Source organism: Carassius auratus, chromosome 14, assembly GCF_003368295.1.
Source record: "Carassius auratus strain Wakin chromosome 14, ASM336829v1, whole genome shotgun sequence".
In the NCBI taxonomy this organism is placed as follows: domain Eukaryota; kingdom Metazoa; phylum Chordata; class Actinopteri; order Cypriniformes; family Cyprinidae; genus Carassius; species Carassius auratus.
The window spans coordinates 9,269,424-9,289,122 of record NC_039256.1 but is presented as its reverse complement, the minus strand read 5'-3'; the positions used below and the strand labels follow the sequence as shown (position 1 = coordinate 9,289,122).

The 19,699-nt window shown below is 37.4% G+C and overlaps 1 protein-coding gene across 1 annotated transcript in view; it reads left to right on the top strand.

Annotated features, from left to right (window-relative positions):
- Positions 1–19,699, top strand: part of LOC113113542 (NACHT, LRR and PYD domains-containing protein 12-like) — a 245,285-nt gene that overhangs the window by 95,301 nt on the left and 130,285 nt on the right. The window lies entirely within an intron of this gene.

Here is a 19,699-nt window from a genome sequence, read left to right as displayed (position 1 = left end):
CTGTGATAGCAAAAGCATAAGTTGTCAATACTAACTGTCTGTTACAGTCAATTATCAAATATATCATAAGCCAAAATGCAAATGGAATTTGAAAATATTGACCATTAAAAATATTAAACGGAAACATGTCAACTTTGGCAAACTGATAACGTTAAACAACTTACAAATCTGATAACATTAGCAGCTATTCATTTTCGTGTTAGCACAAATTTTTATTTATTTATTTATTTTTATCGGACTGAAATGTTATTTCACTCTTGCAAAAGGAAGCTTTGTGCAAAGTACTAGCTGCTAACACGAAGGCACATGTGCTTTGAATGCCACTAACAGTTAGAACTAACGTTAGCCTAAATTATCAGTCACTCTGTATAGCAAAAGCACAAGTTGTCAAGACTAGCTGTCTGTTACAGTCAATTATCATACATATCATAAGCCAAAATGTAAATGGAATTTGAAAATATTGACCATTAAAAATATTAAATGGGAACATGTCATGCTTAACTGTTAGGGTCGACTTTAAATCACATGCAAGTTGGAAAGGAATGCTAAGCTTTATGAGTTAAACATGTTATTTTCCAGCACTGCTAATCACTAGGTACTCACAATAAAGCTATTTCAAACTTTGTTGATAGACAATCGATATATTCTTAACCTAAATTTGCTCATTAACTCGCAGCACAAAGTACTCACCAGTGCAATGTCGTGACTCGTGGTGGGGGAAACTCCAGCCTGCTGCCTGCACCTGGTAGAACTCCTTTGCGCATGCTCAGACGATTGACGCTGTTCCCTCTTGCTCGGCCAACATAATATTTTTTGCGCAACGTTTAAAGTTCTCTCAACACAATTATTTATTTTCTCTTGATGAACATTTTGTAGTACATTCATGGAAATCATGCAATCATTGACCAAACATATTTTTCTTTTTTGACACAACCATTATGTTGAGCCAACTTGTATTTCCTCATTTGTACAACTTTTTGCATCAGTAATTTTTTACAGTGCAGGAGATACAAATATTTTAAAATACTGTAAATAACTGCATGACCAACATCTGACTTAAGTCATCATTTACTGTATCTGTCATCATTTACTCACCCTCATGCTGTTCCAAACCTGTATAAATGTCTTTGTTCTGTTGAAAACAAAAGGAAAATATTTTGAAGAAAGTTTATACTTTTTTTCTACTATGGAAGTCAATGGTGGCCCAGAGAAGCCTGATTACACACTTTCTTCAAAATCTATTCCTTTGCATTCAGCAGTAGATGTAGCTTTGTAACAACCTGAGGGTAAGTAAATTATGACAATTTAAATTTTTGGGTGAACTAACCCTTTGTTACTATTGCTATTAACCTCTGTATTGCATTTTTCTCCTGAAATCTAAAATCTGTGGGTGGGCATGTTGGCTTTAGGTCAAACTGACTAAACAAGTACATGTTATATGAACCAATTCACATGACCCACATACTCCAAACAGACTCACCTATGATACTGACAACCATCTCGGATTATAATATTCTCTTGCATGCCTCCTACATGGAACTAAATATGTATCCTGTGGTGCACATTGCCTGTTTTTTTGGCGTTAACTATCCTTTTAACACTGTATTCTGTAAAAACATTGTGGATTATTAGTTAGACAGAAGTTCCCAAAGTTTAAGGGTACAGACCTGAAGGGAATCCTGGCCTTCCTTCTGATTTTCACACCATAACTGATGTGGTGATTGGTGCCTTTCAGTACGCATAGTATGGTAATTCCAGCCATCTTTGAAGGACTGTAGATGTTGGTTAATGTGTGGAAATGTCCAGTGCAGTGCATACATATGTTCATTATCAGGGTTAAGCAGGCCTTCCCTCTCAAGGTTGGAGAAGCAATTGTAGAAAATATCTAACACTCCACCGAAAACATCCCTCCACAATCGTTCAAATCTGATCAAAATCTAATACAAAAAAAGGGAAAAAAACATTAATGTTAATAAGGAACAAGTACTTGGATATTGTCATACATTTTCACTGACTTAATTTCTGTGTAACATTCCTAATACATACATACATACATATATATATATATATATATATATATATATATATATATTAGGGGTGTAACGATACGCGTATTCGTATTGAACCGTTCGGTACGAGGCTTTCGGTTCGGTACACGGTACGCATTATGTAAACTGAACGGTTCATTGGACTAACTAATTATATTTAAAAAAAGAGAAATATAATGATATGCGTTCAACAAGGTATCCCAATAACCCAAACGACGTAACAGGCAACGCCCCAGACACCCCCAAAGATGAAAAAAACACCAACTTATATGTTTATGTTAGGCTACTCAGTCAGGCGCTCGCTCACTCAGTACACGCTGAAGGCTCGTTGCAAAATAGCCAATGCGTTTAACAGACCAGAAATAGGAGATCCTCCAATAACCAACAGGTCTGGTGTTTGGGTGCACTTTGGATTCCCTTTAAGCTATAATGGTGATGGCAAGAGAGTGGTGGATAAAAAAACAACGGTATGTTGCATCTGCTACATGACAATAGGGTACACCAGCGAGAATAAAATAAAAAAAAAAACACCAGCGGGAATACTTGAAACATCAACTCATTTACGCCGACATCACCTTAGTGTGTCAGTATCTGGGAAAAGACGAAAAAAAGGAGAAACCTACACGCAACAAACTATCCCCGCAGCATTTAGACCGACATTTCCAACTGATTCAAACAGGGCAAAAGACATAAGCGGCGAACGGTAGGCTACATTTACATTATAGCCGCGGATATGAGACCTTACTATTTACCATTCATTCTGTCATCACCATTATAGCTTACAGGGAATCCAAAGGGCACTCAAATACCAGACCTGTTGGTTATTGGAGGATCTTCTATTTCTGGTCTGTTAAATGCATTAGACATTATGTAACGAGCCTTCATCGCATACTGAGTGTGCGAGCGCCTTAGGGGGCCGTTCACATATCGTGCCTGAAACGCGTGGAAAGCGCTGGGCGCGTCTTTCTCCTCCTTTCCAAAGCGCTCGGGCAGAAACGCTCATGAGGTGTCTGTCTTTGCTAAGCAACAATGACATGCTCTCTCCATGAGAGAAATTTCAGCAAAGAATAAATGGATTTGCAGCTCTAAAAATCGCTTGCAGTAGCTCTGCTACTAAATTTATTTCAAAATGGCAATCCATATACAACTATGATCAGCTGTTCCTTCATCTTGGCTGAGCTTTCAACGGTGTTACGGGAAAGGATGAAGCTGATTGGTTAGTTCTTGTCACATGACCCGTGGTGCGCTTGCGGCATTCTGAAAAGTTGAGATATTTTTACATTTTGCTCTATTTAAAACGTACCGAACCGAACTGTGACATCAGTGTATCGTATCGAACGAACCGTGAATTTTGTGAACCGTTACACCCCTATAATATAAATATATATATATATATATATATATACTCAAATTAACTTTATATTTATTCATGTAATGCCATGATTACAACAAATTAATTTATGTATTTATGTACTTTAATTAAAATAACCTGCAATTGTACTTTTAACATTCTAAACTGATGTACTTAAAGTCTCAGTGCAGAACAATTAATTGGAACAACTCATTTTGTACTTAATGCACTTTGTGCTGACCTCCAACTAAAGATACTTAAGTATATTTGATTGTGCTATAGTGAAATTGTACACACTGATATTATTCAAAGATCATACAATTGACATTAAAACACATTTTAGCCTTAATATTAAGAAATGTGTATTGCACACAAGTACTCCAAATCAAGATTGTTTATACATTTTATTTTAGTATAACGCGACATAACAGTGAATGATAATAGAATTAAATTATGATATAATATATATTTAAAGTATATTACTTGCAGAGGTGGAAAGAGTACAAAAATATTCTACTCAAGTAAAAGTACCATTACATTAATGAAAATTTACTTAGGTACAAGTAATGGTACCAGTCTAAAAATCTACTCAAGTAGAAGTAAAAAGTAGCAAATTTAAAATGTACTCAGAGTAAAAATTATTTAGTTACATTTTAACAGTGGGAGGGAGGCAAAAATGGGTCTGCCCAAGGGTGTCGAACTCAGTTCCTGGAGGTTCACAGTCCTGCACAGTTTAGATATAACCCTAATTAAACACACCTGATCCAGCTCATCTAATCATTTAGGCTTATGTGTTCTGTAGCAGGATTAGAAGTAAACTCTGCAGGGCTACGGTCCTCCAGGAAGGAGGACCGGAAGTTCAGTCGCTGAAGTGACGTCTTGGGGAGCCCGTGGTTGGACATTGGCTGAAGATGGAGTTGTGTGGGCTGGTTGAAGTTGAACGCCAGACGAGGTCGACGTTACAAAACTTAACTCAGAACACGAAACTCTCAAACAGAAAAGAAAAGAAATAAAGTTTGACGAGACTAAGGTGGTGTTTCTTCTCATCGTGGCTAAGTAGCAGCAGGAAGCAGGCCGAAGCACGCTGGAACCGCGCTCAAACAGTGATGACTAAACAGCATGGCTAGAGATGCTAAAGCTAGGTAGCAAAGCTACAAGCTAAAAGCTAAGAGCAGGCATGACTGATAGCACAAGCAAGGCTAGAACTAAAAGCCAATATTTTATGGTGTCCTAAGTATTTAAACTGGCCTGTTGGCCACACCTCAAATGTTGTCTTGACCAATCAGATATTGTCTTGGCTCGGGGGTATCATAAATCATATGTTTATCTTACCAAGCATGTGGTCTGAATCTTCCTGCTCTGGCAGGGTCTAATTTTGGACATGATTCCTATAACACGAATACGATACATGGGACAAATAAATTATTGTCTGCTCTAATTCAAGCAAGCAGATTCAATCACACACATACCAAACATTACTATGAATGCTTAAGCTATACCGTAGTTATAAAAAAAAACATACACAATAAGTGATTATAACATGATAGTCAAATGTGTGGGTTACACATAAATGAATATGGAGTGAATCGATGGACTGATTCATTTATAAGTCATTTTGGAGTTCATTTTGGTCCATATATATGTACAAAAGACAGTTTCTTTGTCATTCTCTGACATAGGGATGTTCTGTGAAGACAGAGGTTTAAAGTGAAAGTGAAAGTGAAGTGACATTCAGCCAAGTATGGTGACCCATACTCAGAATTTGTGCTCTGCATTTAACCCATCCGAAATGCACACACACAGAGCAGTGAACACACACACACTGTGAGCACACACCCGGAGCAGTCCCTGTGGAAGATTTTTATTAGTAAGGTTTTAATTAATCAAGTATATAATCAATGTGAATCTAGCCATTTTTGTTGCTAGTTGTTTTACCATTATAATCCTATTGGTAAAAGATAGAAAGGAATATGTATATAATGAGATGCTACATAGCATTCGGGAGATCTCCTTGCAAGGAACTCTCGGCTTTGTTTTGCTTAAAATAAAGTATTTTCTTCTGAGAGAAAAATCCCTGACTGAGTTTGATTCTTTGGAGAATCGGCAAAATACACCACAGATTTGGCACCCCAGATGGGACTGGAAAGGAGCAGAGTGGACGACTGCTTTTGAGCTGACTGATGAGCAACACACACACAGTGGTGGCCACCATAGAATAAGGTAAGCATTTTTGCTTATATAATTAGTGTGTGTTGTTGACTGGTCAGTTCTGAGTAGTAAGGACACTTAAAATCTGCTCTTCCAAATTTAGAAAAATAATAGGATATCTAAATTGAAAAAGGGGTTTTACTCCAGAAGAAATAACTGCATGCACATATATGGTTTATTAATAGGAAAGCCTTGAAAGGTAACCTTGATTTAAAACAAAGATGGTTTAGGCAAAAAGACATTGTATGCAATGGTCTGTGTTTATTGGATAGCTGGGCCTAAGTAAGGACAGTGATAAACGGATAAGCAGATTAGTTAAGGAATCGTGAGGAAAAGTCCCATGGATACCGCTTTGAGAAAGTATAAGTGAAATTCTCGAAGGACAGAAATAGGTGGGCCCATAAGGAGCTCTAGGTAGAGCTGTGTTTTGTTGTGTGGATGTATCTGTGCCCGGACGAATGAATGTGTGAACAAATAAATTCCGTGTTGGGTGGGTAAAAGTTGCGCACCATTCTTGGACCGTCACTTTAGGGTGGCTGGGTGGAGTTGGATGCAGCTGGTATCCACTTGAGAGGGATGAATGTATGATGAGCCTTGATAATAAAAGGACAATCAATGACTGATTATCCCTTAGATAAAGGGAAAAAGTATGCAAGAATAAGCACTCTGGCTCAATAAAGAGTGCAGAAAGTGTGGAAAGTATAGGAAAATAGTATCAATAAAGATTGAACCAAGATCTATAATAGATTTTTGCATTTTGGATGTCTGTGTGAAAGGGGAGAAAATTTTCTGAGCCCAGCGCAGTGGGAGTGCGAGCAAGGGAGGAAGTTTCCACATTAAAGTTGTATTACATGGGTGGAAAAAAAAATAAAGGAAAGAGAAGTAAAAAATAAAAATAAAGAATTATTGTTAGAAATAGTTATCTAAAAAGTGATAATAAAATAGAGTAAATAAAATAGACAGTCAAATAATAATATAAATAAAAAAGTGTAAACGCATGAGACAAAATAAAAAACTAAATTCAAAAAGGTATGACACATAGTAAAGAATAAAAAGTAGGGTGAAATGGGTAAACATAGTTAAACTAAGTGAAAGGAAAAGAAGAGATTGTAACCAAGTGACTATAAAACTAAAAAGTTGATATTTGGTGGTAATAATATAAATAAAGATATGGCAGCCACACCAGTGGAAATAATTGGATTAAAATATCCACTGTGTAAAGAGCAAATAAACAAAATCTCAAAAAAATGGCAGAAGAGAACAAAAAATATGACGACAAAATGGCCATAGGAAGGGACATTTGATGTAGCATTGTGTGAGGAAATGGAAACTCTGATAAAAAACTATAAAACTAAAAGCATCAGTATGAAAAGAGGAAGAAGTAATTGCTCTGTTTAAAAAGAAGGTGAGGATATGTTGAAGAGTATAAAACAGGCCAGGAAAGTCCTGAAGGGGGCAGAGAAAGATAACATGAGAAAAGAAAAGTTATTTTCAGAGCCTCACCCCTATCTGCAGTAGAAGGAGAGTTCCCAATACTCAAGGGAACCGTGGAGGTAACAGGAGAACTAGAGTTAGAAGGGCAGATAGAGATGAATGAGGAAGAGAAGCCAGCTGTGAAAACACATAGGCAACCCAGAAAGGATAAGCGTAGGAGCCCTAAAACAATAAAGTTATCTGTATGAAGGTTGTTTTAGAGAAAAATAAATACAAATGTTCCAAGAAATGGACTAATATGGAGATGGCAAATATGGTGGAATGTAGAAATAATAATACATTAATTAAAATAAGATATGCATTTATTATTTAATAACTTATATTAATATATGAATTTAAAAGATGAATGTGCTTAAAACTTTATATCTAATATGTGAAGACACCTAAAATGTGTATCTTGTTATCCCTGGGACAGTATGAAAGTTAATCCATTACAGAGTTTCAGAGATTGGGCTTGTGTAAATGTAAAAAATAAAATACATAACTTGTGAAATGTGGAATGAGAGCAAGATTGGATGACCAAGTTAATAGACATTTTGATTCAAAAGCCATAAGCATTTTACAATAGGAAGGGAACTAGTTTCTTAAATAATTAAATGTAATTATTTTATTTACAATAATAGGAATTATTTTATGTTGGTTAGGAAACATTAATTCACCAATACCAGATTATTCTGAATCATGTATGCAAATATAGAAGAAAAATGATGATTGAAGTCTTTATTTTACCATACACATGTCATGCTGTTATAAAAGGAAGGTTTATTTTATTTTATTGCAGTATACTTAGATAATAAAGGTAGCTGATTTCTGCATCTTGCAACGAAGAAAAAAATGATTGCTATTTTCCTGCAATGAAGAACTTGCTTTACTAACATAGAATAAGAGAAATGCTGTTTTCAACCAGATGATTTTGTTTTTATTAAGGGACCACTGAAAGAGTAAGTTGAAAAGTGAAAATTAGAAAAATAGCTGACTGCTCAGAAACAATTTGGTCAGAAGTTACATAGGTACATTTGATTAATGCAGTCTCTGAGTGTTCAAATTACAGATGACTTCTGGAACAGTGCCTTGACAAAGGGAAGCAATGAACTGGAGAAATGGCAAAGCAGCAAACACAGCTGCAGAGAGAAGATGAGGGAGGGGCTGATGGATGTTCCCCTCCCCTCCTGAAAGAGAAGAACACACTTCAGCAAGGAGAAAGATTGAATTAAAGCAGGAAAAGGTGAACCTTTCACTTGAGACTTTTCCTGAGGGTGAAAAGAACATTATGAAATGCAAAACTCTGGCATGGGAAGGCAGAGCAGAGCAAAAGTAAAAGTAAAAGTACAAGTGCTCTATCAAAAAAGTGACTTGAGTAGAAGTTGAAGTGCTCTTTAAGCACCACACTTAAGTAGAAGTACTAAAGTATTCAACATTTTTTGTACTTAAGTATTGCAAGTAGTCTATTTTAAAATGTACTACTCAAATACTGAAAGTAATTTTGTTATGTATTGTTATGTAACTATGTGTTATGTAGTTTTTAAAGAAAGTAGTCAAAAGTTTCAACATATTGTTTTTACTATTTCAAATGATTAACCTAAAGGCAATCACAATTCCAATTTGCAAAATTATGTCATTAATAACTTACCCTCATGTTGTTTCAAACATGTAAGACGTTTATCTTCAGAACACAGTTTAAGATATTTTAGATTTAGTCAGAGAGCTCTCAGTCCCTCCATTGAAGCTGTGTGTACGATATACTGTCCATGTCCAGAAAGGTAAGAAAAACATCTTCAAAGTAGTTCATGTGACATCAGAGGGTCCGTTAAATAATAGTTAAAAATAGCAAAAACTACGACTTTATTCAGCATTGTCTTCTCTTCCGTGTCTGTTGTTAGACAGTTCAAAACAAAGCAGTTTGTGATATCCGGTTCGTGAACGAATCATTAGATGTAACCGGATCTTTTTGAAACAGTTCACCAACGTTTTAAACGGTTCGTGTCTCCAATACGCATTAATCCACAAATGACTTAAGCTGTTAACTTTTTTTAATGTGGCTGACACTCCCTCTGAGTTAAAACAAGCCAATATCCCGGAGTAATTCATTTACTCAAACAGTACACTGACTGAACTGCTGTGTAGAGATAACTGAACATGAACACCGAGCCGAGCCAGATCATGAACAAAAGAATGAATCGTTCACGAGTCAAGAACCGTTTACGAATTCATGTCCAATTCGAGAACCGAGGAGCTGATGATACTGCGCATGTGTGATTCAGCGTGAAGCAAACCGACACACAGAGCGCTGGACTGAACTGATTCTTTTGGTGATTGATTCTGAACTGATTCTGTGCTAATGTTATGAGCCCAGGTTAACCGAAGGCTTGCAATCATCGCCAATGACTGGCTCGGCTCAGTGTTCAGCTCTCTCTTCACAGCAGTTCAGTCAGCATGCGCAGTCTTCTTAATCGCTTGATTCGCTCAATGATGTGCCAGCTTCATCAAACCTGCCATGCCATCTACAGTTCTGGCAGTGGTAATGTGGGTAACGAGTAACGATGCAGCACATACAAAAAATAATGGAGTAAAAGTATTAAACTCATCGAAAATATGTACTGAAGTAAAAGTGGAAGTAGGGGAAAAAAATAATACTCTAGTAAAGTACAGATACCGCCTTTTAGTACTTAAGTACAGTAGTGAAGTAGTTCTACTTCGTTACTATACATCTCTGCCCTGGTGAAGATGGAATGAGAGAGTGATGGGACTGCTACTGAGATCAAAATACTTGGGGGCAGATGTGAACCAAGAAATAGAAAAGAAAAAGTGGAAAGATAATGTCAAGTAAAGTCAGATGAAGAATTTGGAGGTTATTAGAAGGGAAATATGGATGTAGGAAGATTTGAATAGAGCAATTGAAAGGAGCAAAATAGAAATGCTCAAGATTATTTGTGAATTGAAGAAGGAAAAGTATGTGTTATGTTTGGGGGACAATGCTGTATTTATAGAAGGGAGCATTAAATAAAGTAATGATCAAATTGAAAAGGCTTAGAGGATAACAAAAGGAAAAGATAATAAAATGTAAGACTGGTTTTAAGACTGATTTACAGTTAGGAGCATGGGGAGCATAGTTTATAACTAAATTGGGAAAGTTTTAGGAATTGCATTATTAACAGGATATTTACTATTTTTTATACTGTATACTTCATATATTGAGGTCACTAGTCAAAGTCACAGCTAAGCAAATTAAATTCAGAGATGTCAAGATAATGGGAAATTGATATATAAGGTATCTAAGCTGAAGTTCAACTCTTATAATCTTGTGATATTCAATGTGTGATGTGATGTATGTATTTTTATGTCTTTTATACATAACTGTGATAACCAGGCAAATGCTGAACCATTTGCACATTCATGCTTTTAACAATGTTTACTATTAAAGAGGAATTAGGGAGACTGGATCTTTTACTCGCTCCTAGTCACAAAAGAAGAGAGATGTTTGGTCCAGTAATCCCTCAGAGTGGAATTTCATAATCTAGTCACTGGTGATAATACAATGTGACTTATTTAGTCACTAGGTAGTGTAAATAATATGACTGGATTGTGGAGTAGCACTCTGGATAAGAATAATCAAATGTGAGACTTATTAAGTCTCAAAGGGGAGAATATGTGGAAGATTTTTATTAGTAAGGTTTTAATTAATCAAGTATATAATAAATGTGAATCTAGCCATTTTTGTTCCTAGTTGTTTTTCCATTATAATCCTATAGGTAAAAGATAGAAAGGAATATGCTTACGTGCTGGAATGTTCAAAACTGATGAGAAACATGTGGTCAGACATACAGAAAGGGCCTTTCTTCATACCAAAACAAGTAGGGGCCTCTCCTCTCTAGGGAGGAATCAAAATTGCAAGCATAAGGAAAAGTTTGACTATTTGGAAACGCCCAGAATAGGGTATATAATGAGATGCTACATAGCATTCGGGAGATGTCCTTGCAAGGAACTCTCGGCTTTGTTTTGCTTAAAATAAAGTATTTTCTTCTGAGAGAAAAATCCCTGACTGAGTTTGATTCTTTGGAGAACCGGCAAAATAAACCACACCCCTCCCCCCTTAGGAATTTCAGTCTGGTTCTGATGGGTGGGGGGAAGTCAATGGAAGTGTTTAACTCATGGGTTTTCATGTGATGTCCAGCGTTGCATTTCAATTACGAACAACACATTTGACAATCTCTTCTGCGAATTAAAATTGTCAATAATTGTTCTAGTAGTGTTAATGTTGAAAGCTGTTGTGTGAACAACTTGTTTGGTTGGTTATCTTCCTTGGGACTTGTGGCACAGAATGTTTTATGACTTCCTGAGGAATTTGGCTCGTGTTCCAAACACTGCTTTGATATACTCTTTAATTTGTCTGGTTCGACTCATTTCTGTTACATATCCCCCTTTCGATTGGCGAGGTGTTTAGGTGAAGACATCGTCGATCGCGGGAGAAACAAAGGCAGAAGAAGCAGACAAACACAGCAAGACAACACCCCTATGACAGTTACTGTACTGGTGCAGGCATCAGGTTATTTAGGTACACGTGGTTAAGTTCAATTAGTCAATGTAGTTTAGCACATTGAGGATAGTTTAGATCGTCTTGGAAATTGTTTTTTTTTTATGGTAAATGGTAAATGGACTGCATTTATATAGCGCTTTCAACAGACCACATGGCCATCCAAAGCTCTTTACAATTTGCCTCACATTCACCCACACACACCGACTGCGGTGTCAGCCATTCAAGGCGCCATCCAGCTCGTTGGGAGCAGCTGGGATTAGGTGTCTTGCTCAAGGACACCTCGACACTTGGTCAGGTGGAGAGGGGATCGAACCACCTACCTTCCGGTTTGTAGACAACCTACATGAACCACTGAGCCACTGCCGCCCCATATTTTGATATATCAATCAAATTTGTGGTTAACTTTGTTTGGTTCTTCTAGACTGTCTTACTTTACAAGTTTACCGTTAGTTTTCTAGTAATTTCATTTTCAATTCAATGAATTGACCTATCATGCATGGAGCTCTCTGGCTTCCATTCAGTTAAGAGTGGCTGGCGGATATTAGGTGTTGCGAGTCAAACCTAATATCAGAACTTCGACCCTTGCAGGGTGTCTAGGCGTTTCACCTACTCAGGAAAGAGGGGAAGGAGAAGGATAGGTAAAATAAGAACAAAACAAAACAAGGCTGCTGTGGGTTTTCCTAGCATGGGTTACAACTACTATTGAGCTAGGATGTCATGTGCAGCTAGTGTGTCATGAACCTTAACTTAGTGTCAGGTGTTCTACCTATTGTGAGGATGGCTGCACATTTCTTCATGGTGGGTATGTGCAACTTTGTTACACTAAAAGTTGGATATTCTACCTGTGGGAAGAATATGTTTGTTGAATGTGTTATCAGTAGATGTGGTTACCTCTGGGTGTAGGTAATGTTGTGTGTTACTGGTGTAGTGCATGTGTGGTCAGATCTGTTCAAGTCTGTGTTGTCTCCCCCTTTTTCTAGTATGTCACTGCAGACTGGCTCTCAGAATCCTTGGCTTTGATGAGGGCGTGTCCATGGTCTAATGGGGGTCAGTCCAGCAAGGCAGGAAGTTCTTTAGCACACAGTCGGAGGCAGTTTGGCATGGCTGTGTGAAGCTGGGTTGCAAAACTTTGTCTCCTATGTTGCATTCTTGTTGTGATGCCTTCTGGCTGTAGCAGACTTTCTGACCTTCTGTGCTCTGGTGGTTGCTGTTGCACAGACAGGGAATGTGGTTCTTGGAGTTGGAGTTCATTTGATAGTTTGTTAGTGACTGAGGTGATGTCCTTTAGTACCTCAGATTTTTCATCAACAGTTGGCCATGAAAGACTGTTTTGTTCTGGGTCGTTGTTGAACAGGTGCTTGTCATCTCTGATGTGGTGCACCAGGTGATCACCGGCCTTCCGTTCTGTCGCTGGTCACAGCGAGCATGACTCAACTTTGTGGTCATATGCATGTAAATTGTCTTGAAGGAACTCTCTCAGTTGTTTCATGACTTGTTCCATGTCTTCTGATGGTAAGCGGTCATGTTCTTGTGCATACTTCAGCACTGTGCATGTCTGAGTGGTGGTGAGGTGGGTTTTGTTGTCGCTTACCCACACGAGTTGCTCTTGGATGAGTCAGGTGATTACCTTTGGATATCTGGTTAGGTTTCCAGATGTTATCCTTTTGGTTTCTTGAGAAGCGTGGCTGGTCCCATGGATTTTTCCAGCAGTTGTGCTGAAAGCGGTCGTGGATATGGGTGTCACGTTCTCTGTGCTCTTGATGGAAGACTCTAGTGATGTGATGCCACTGAGTGCCGTCCAGTGCAAGGCTTGAGTCTTTGTTGACAGAGTTCAAGAGTGTGGAGGTTCTGTTACTTTTCTTTGAGGCCATCTTCTGCTTGTTATAGGCCTTCTGTGTTAGGTCACGCAACTGTTGGATGGTCATGGAGTTCGGACAGGCCATGACACCTAGATGGTGACTGACTTCAGGGTGCAGATTCTTTAGGAAGAGGCTTTTGAAGTTCACATCCTCTTCAAGGTCAGGGTTGTTGTGTGCAACAAAGTAGGCTTGTCGGAGTCGGTTGTAGTAAGCTTGTGGAGTCTCTTGACGACCTTGTTTGGTTTCCAAAGCAGTTAACAGTCCGTGTTCAGACTCTGGGTCTGTAAACTCTTTAATCAGGGCCCCACGAAGTTGCTGGTAGTTTGCCTTGGTTTGACTTGGGCTGTCGATCTAGAAAGTTTCATACCTCAGAGCTGGACATGGATCTAAGGAGGTATAACCAGTCTCTGTCAGTCACATGAGGTTTCACTTCCAGATGAAATTCGATATCTCGCAGGTAAGCCAGGATGTCGTGGCACTCTATTAAATTGATCTCAACGTTGGATGAGATGCTAAAACTTGGATTGCGTTTCCAAATGTAGGGAGGTTAGGAAGAACAAAGGAGAGGATGATTACAACCAAAATTCATAAGGATGATTCGTCGTCTTTGGCACGATTGTGTATTTAATTCACTTAGAATTGATTGATGGTTCTTACATGTCCTACAAATGTAAAAAGAGAAGAGGAAAGTAAAGGAGAGAGAGGATGGAGATGGTAAGTCTCAGTAGCGGTTATCTCAACTACAAGGAGAGTGTTGTGTTAGTTGCTGCACAACTAATCAAACAAAATAAAATTTAAGTGAAAGAGAGTTGTCTTTCTAGTTTTTTGGAACTCGTAGTGAGGGATAACAATGTCTCCTTTTAGGGCTAAGGTTTGTCGTTCCCAGGCTAGGATACACAAAGTAAAGAAATGGTAAGAAAAAGTAAAATTAAAAAAATTATAATAAATGGGCAAAATATGCAAAAATGAAATTAAAAAGAGGAAATCAATAAGTAAAACAATAGTGGTTAAGTGTATAACAAAAACAGGAAGAGGGGTAAAACGCAATCAAATAAGTAAAGGTCTGAATAGCATATATTCAGATGGGTAATAAATAAATTAGAAAGAATAAGTTTACTTAAACTTCCAAAGTTCAAGGCTTATTCTTTCCTAAAATAATTAGGCCCAAAAGAGAATACTACAAATAAAAGATCATATGAAATGATCTGAGAGGGAAATTTTAAATGATTCAAAATAAATTTAATGTTTCAATTAAATTTCGATTTGTCACAATTAATAATTGTGAGTTAGTATTTCCCTTTCTAGTAAAATGAAAATAAGTGGTTTAGTGAGGAAAGAGACCAACAAGTGTTAGTTAAGATGTTTAAAATTATTAAATTACGTCAGCGTTGCCCAAACACACCCTATTCATCCACTGGATGATAATGCTAACGGCTAACCTTTGAGGCTAGTGGCTTTAGCATAGACTTCAATGTAAATGCAACGGTTTCGTTAGCTTAGCAACAATGCAGAGTTTGTTTACACTAGTGTCGATGCGCTGCGAACTTTGTGAACGGACACAGACAGGCAAACATTATTCTCTAATGTTTAACTTAGGGGAGTCAAATATCAAATTTGATTCGGAAGTGGAACACGTACTGGCAATCAGACTATATGAAATATGAAATGCGGAGGCTCTGATAAATAGATTGAGGAACACGCTCAAAACTATTTTTATTCACCGATTTATATCCCTTTTGAAACACTAACAGTTTAGTTGCGTTCAGCAAACAGTGACTGAGATAGCGTTTGAGACACTGGAACACGCAGTGAAATCAAATCAGCTATAAACAAGGCATTACACAAATGAGGAACACGCTCAATTTCTACCTTATTGTACGATCTCAGATGTTTACTGCTGTTAACAATGAAGAGACGGACTTGAGTTCTAGCTGCTTTCATTCATTTGAGGGGGGCCCGCGCTGCTTATGTCACGGGTCACACAAACACACACACACACACACACACGTCTCGACTCAGCATCATTCATCCGCAACAGAAGAAAATATTAAATATCTTGGTTTATGCTCACAATTTAGATTAAACTGCCCGCATTTTTCTCCACCATTAAAATGTAACGTATCATTTACAAATTTTTGCGTACAATTTTCTTATTTATACGCACATTTTAACTTCTCACGAGAACTTTCCGCCTAATTCACAACACGTGCGTACGCACATGAGCTTGTTCTTAAACTCGTTCTTCTGTTAGTGAATTTGGAGTCATCTAAATGAGCGCCCGCGTGCACGAGGACAGTAATTAGCATAATTCACGCCCAAACCAGCTCCATATAAGGGCTTTCCACGATGAGGCACTTGTACTGAGAAAGACAATTATGGCACCGAAACAAAAGACGAAGAAAAATTATTTTAACGATAATGAACGTGAGGTTTTGCTGTCGGAGGTGGAAGCCAGGAAAAAATATTTTTTATTTAAAAGTGTATCCACTGGCATAACGGCACAGGTAAAAAGGAAGCATGGGTTATAACACAGGCTTGGAGATAAGGTGGTATAGGGTGAGAGTGGTTGGTGATGTGGCTTAGGTGTGGTTCCAGTGAGTTGCATAAATCAATGAGGACTTCTCTGGGCAACCTAAAGCGACTGAACAGCCATTCATCGCAATATATCTGTGCGCTCTCTAAAGACGCGCTCTCTCCTTAGAGCACGAGTCGCGATGTCTTTAAGCAGTACCAAGTGTGCCATGCCTCTAAACACAAGATGAGACACCTTAATCACAGTTTATATAAGGATAGATCAGGTGATTATTGTTTGGACCTCTAATATTATATAAATATATATATATATATATATATATATATATATATATATATATATAAAATTGGAACTCTAATCTTTAACAAATTCATTTAGATTAAAAAGTATTGGAAATGGACTTCATAAAACAACAGTTAACCTTAAAAGCTTTGCATAATAAACTAGACTTTCTCATTGATGGAGATGCAGTGCTGCTAAGTTGTACTTCATGGTCGCACTGGGCAGAAACCTTTTATCCACATATTTCAAGCTATTTTTCCATGAATTGATGCTCTTCTAAAATTTCAGCACATTGCCTATTTTCACCAGTAATCACAATTATAAAGGAATGGTTTAAAGTTTAAACAGCAAAAAACTTTGAGCTACTACAACATTACACACAGATAAAGTGGTAACAGTGTAATCATTGTTTTACTCCAAAAAAAGCCAGGAATAAAAACATTCTTACTTTGGCAATTGTGGCTTTATTTGAGAAATTGCTAAAGTGCAATGAACAACGTGCCCAAAATATAAGAACACATACTTATGCTCTACAACTTGTGCTTCAACTTGTGCTTCAACAAAGATGCATATTATTTGTAAACACAAACAAACATACAACCCTGTCTAATAAAAGTGACACAAACATTCAGGGATGCAAAAACATGTATGGTCAAAAAAGAGAGAGTTATCGAAGCCCTCACCCCGCAGCAAATATCACAATTTTTATTTATATATGTATGTCAAGAGCTAAGAAGTGTATGTATTTATATAGCCTACACTACACACAAATAATATACAATTAAATTATGCTCATTTTAAATGTATTGTGTAGGCTAGGTATAAATTATAGGCTTTTAATAATCTTTCAGTGCGCAAAACCATGATCATATGAAACGCTTCAAAACAGAGCGCACAAAGCGCGTATGCACATCACGGGTGCAGAATGATGTGCTCAAAGCAACATGGAGTCACAGTGTGCTTTGCTCAAGTGCGTATTTAAAAGTACATGCATCCCCGCCCCAGGTGCAGCCCCGCCTCGATCTGCTGCAGCCGGGTGCTTCTCCAAAACAGGCAGAAACGATATGCATTGTGAACGTCAGACTAATAATCATTTTCGTTTCGTCTCGTCAACGAAAACTCGAAAACGTCTCGTCATGTATTAGTCACATTAGAGCCATTTTTAGCTAGTCATCGTCGTGTAATCGTCATAAAAAAAGGTGCATCGACGAAATAATTTTGTTGTCGTCATCGTTGACAAAAACAACATTGCCCTGCATGCAGGTAACTCTCAAGAGCGTCCACGGGTATGAAATACCTGGGGCGGCCTACTGCCTTGCAGTCATCTGCATTTTGCAAAGACACATTAAGATGACTGACCGCTTCTTCTAGATTACTTAATATGACAGGATCCATTTCAATGTTAGTCATTGCCGCAAAATCGAACAAACTATCAGACAGAGCTTCAACACGTGACAGTACATAATCCGGATTGGCTTCAGTTAGTTCTGCCATATGTCTCAACTGTCTTGCTATCTCTTGTCTATACAGCGCCATAACATACGGTTGTGCCCTACTACACTACTGATATTTAGAATAATATCTATGATTTGCTTCCAACAAACAAACAGCAAACAATCGTCGACGTTGTCACGCCTTCATAAAATTCGTCACATCCGGTTCTGCAGCGTCAATTTCTGCTTGCATTGCCGGGGTCGGTTGAACCGGCATAAACAATCCTTTAAACTCAAAAATAAAAATTGCTTTCAGTGTTTAACCTTTTGTGTGTGTGTAAGAGTGTGTGTAAGAGTGAGTGAGTGAGAGAGAGAGAGAGAGTGAGAGAGAGAGAGTGAGTGAGTGAGTGTGTGAGTGTGTGTGTGTGTGATGATTCCCTTTAAATAGATTCCATAATGGCTTGCCAGCTGATGATGATGATGATAACAATACCCTAATAATAATAATAATAAAAAGAAAGACAGAATGATAACAATAATAATAATACAAATTAAAAAGTTATGTAGGCTACTAGCTATTTTTTGTTATGTTTTTGGGCTACAGAAATTTTTACAAACTTTTACAATAGATAATTTGATTTGATCTTTGAAGTAGCCTATTAGATAGAGATAGCTTCGACATTTGATCACTGTGGTTGGTTACAAAGACGTTACTATTCTGAAAGTAATAACGATATATAAACCTGTAAATATTCAATCGACTTTTCTTAAATTCAAAACAAAATATTAATGCATTCGTAATTTCCATTTCTGAATAGTTGCTATATGGTCACAGAGGTTTGCGCATTAAACCCATTGCCCCGAAAAATATAGCCTATCAACAATTATGTTGTTTCCTCGAACATGACCCCTCTCTGCCAACTTTTTGAACATTTGGCCATTTATTTATTATTATTATTATTATAAGGCTATTATAATTATTTAGATAACGCATACGCCTAAAAATAAATGATCAGAAACAAATCGCTTCAACACGTCGAGTTGTTTTTGATTCGGTGTATCAAACGAGTGGATTGAACTCACTCATTAAGAAAGTGACTTTCTGCCACCTGGTGTCTGTTTTAGTTTCATATTAAAAGTAGGCTATCACTTCATTGATTCCATCATGTCATATTCATGTCTTCAAAATGTAAGCCTAAGACACTTCATAATATTTGTATGCACTTGTAAGCTAATTGCTGTGTAAATGCATTAAGATCTATTCTGTATTGATGGCTCTGATGGAGCTCTGGCTGGATTTTAGTGGTAGGCTAACTGCCCTATAGGCTACAGTCTTATCTAACTGAATTTATCGATGTGGATTAATGTGACGTTCATACATTTAATAAGGCTGTGGCTGTCAGTATTGTTTTTGGAATTTAGGCTACACTCAAATGCAATTGTCTTGTTTCAAAAGCATTGGTCAATATGCTTGCGTCGACTTCACTGTAGCCTGTGGGCCCTGCTTCCTTTCTGTGAGTTTTGACCGAAAAATGGAAAATATTATAAATATTTTTTTATTTTTATTTTTTTTTACATTTATTTGTATATTTATTTATGTATTTATTTATTTTTTATTTTGGCAGACGTGGCATTCCATACTGTTATTGTAAAGTGTTACCAAATATTCTAATAGACTATGAAATCTGCCTAGTTACAGTAGATATTGTGAAGTCTGTGTAAGGTTATGATGTAATGATGAATGACAAAAGCATGTAAGGTTGCTGATCTCTGAACATTATTCTCTGTTGTGACTGTAACAGGAGATCAGATACTTCTCCCACTGTAACGACTGTTGTCTAGATTGTTCTGGGATGTCACTTGAGAAATCACATCATCAGCGTTGGGCAAGCTACTTGGAAAATGTAGTGAGCTAAGCTACCAGTTACTCTAGAGTAAATGAAGCTTCACTAGACTG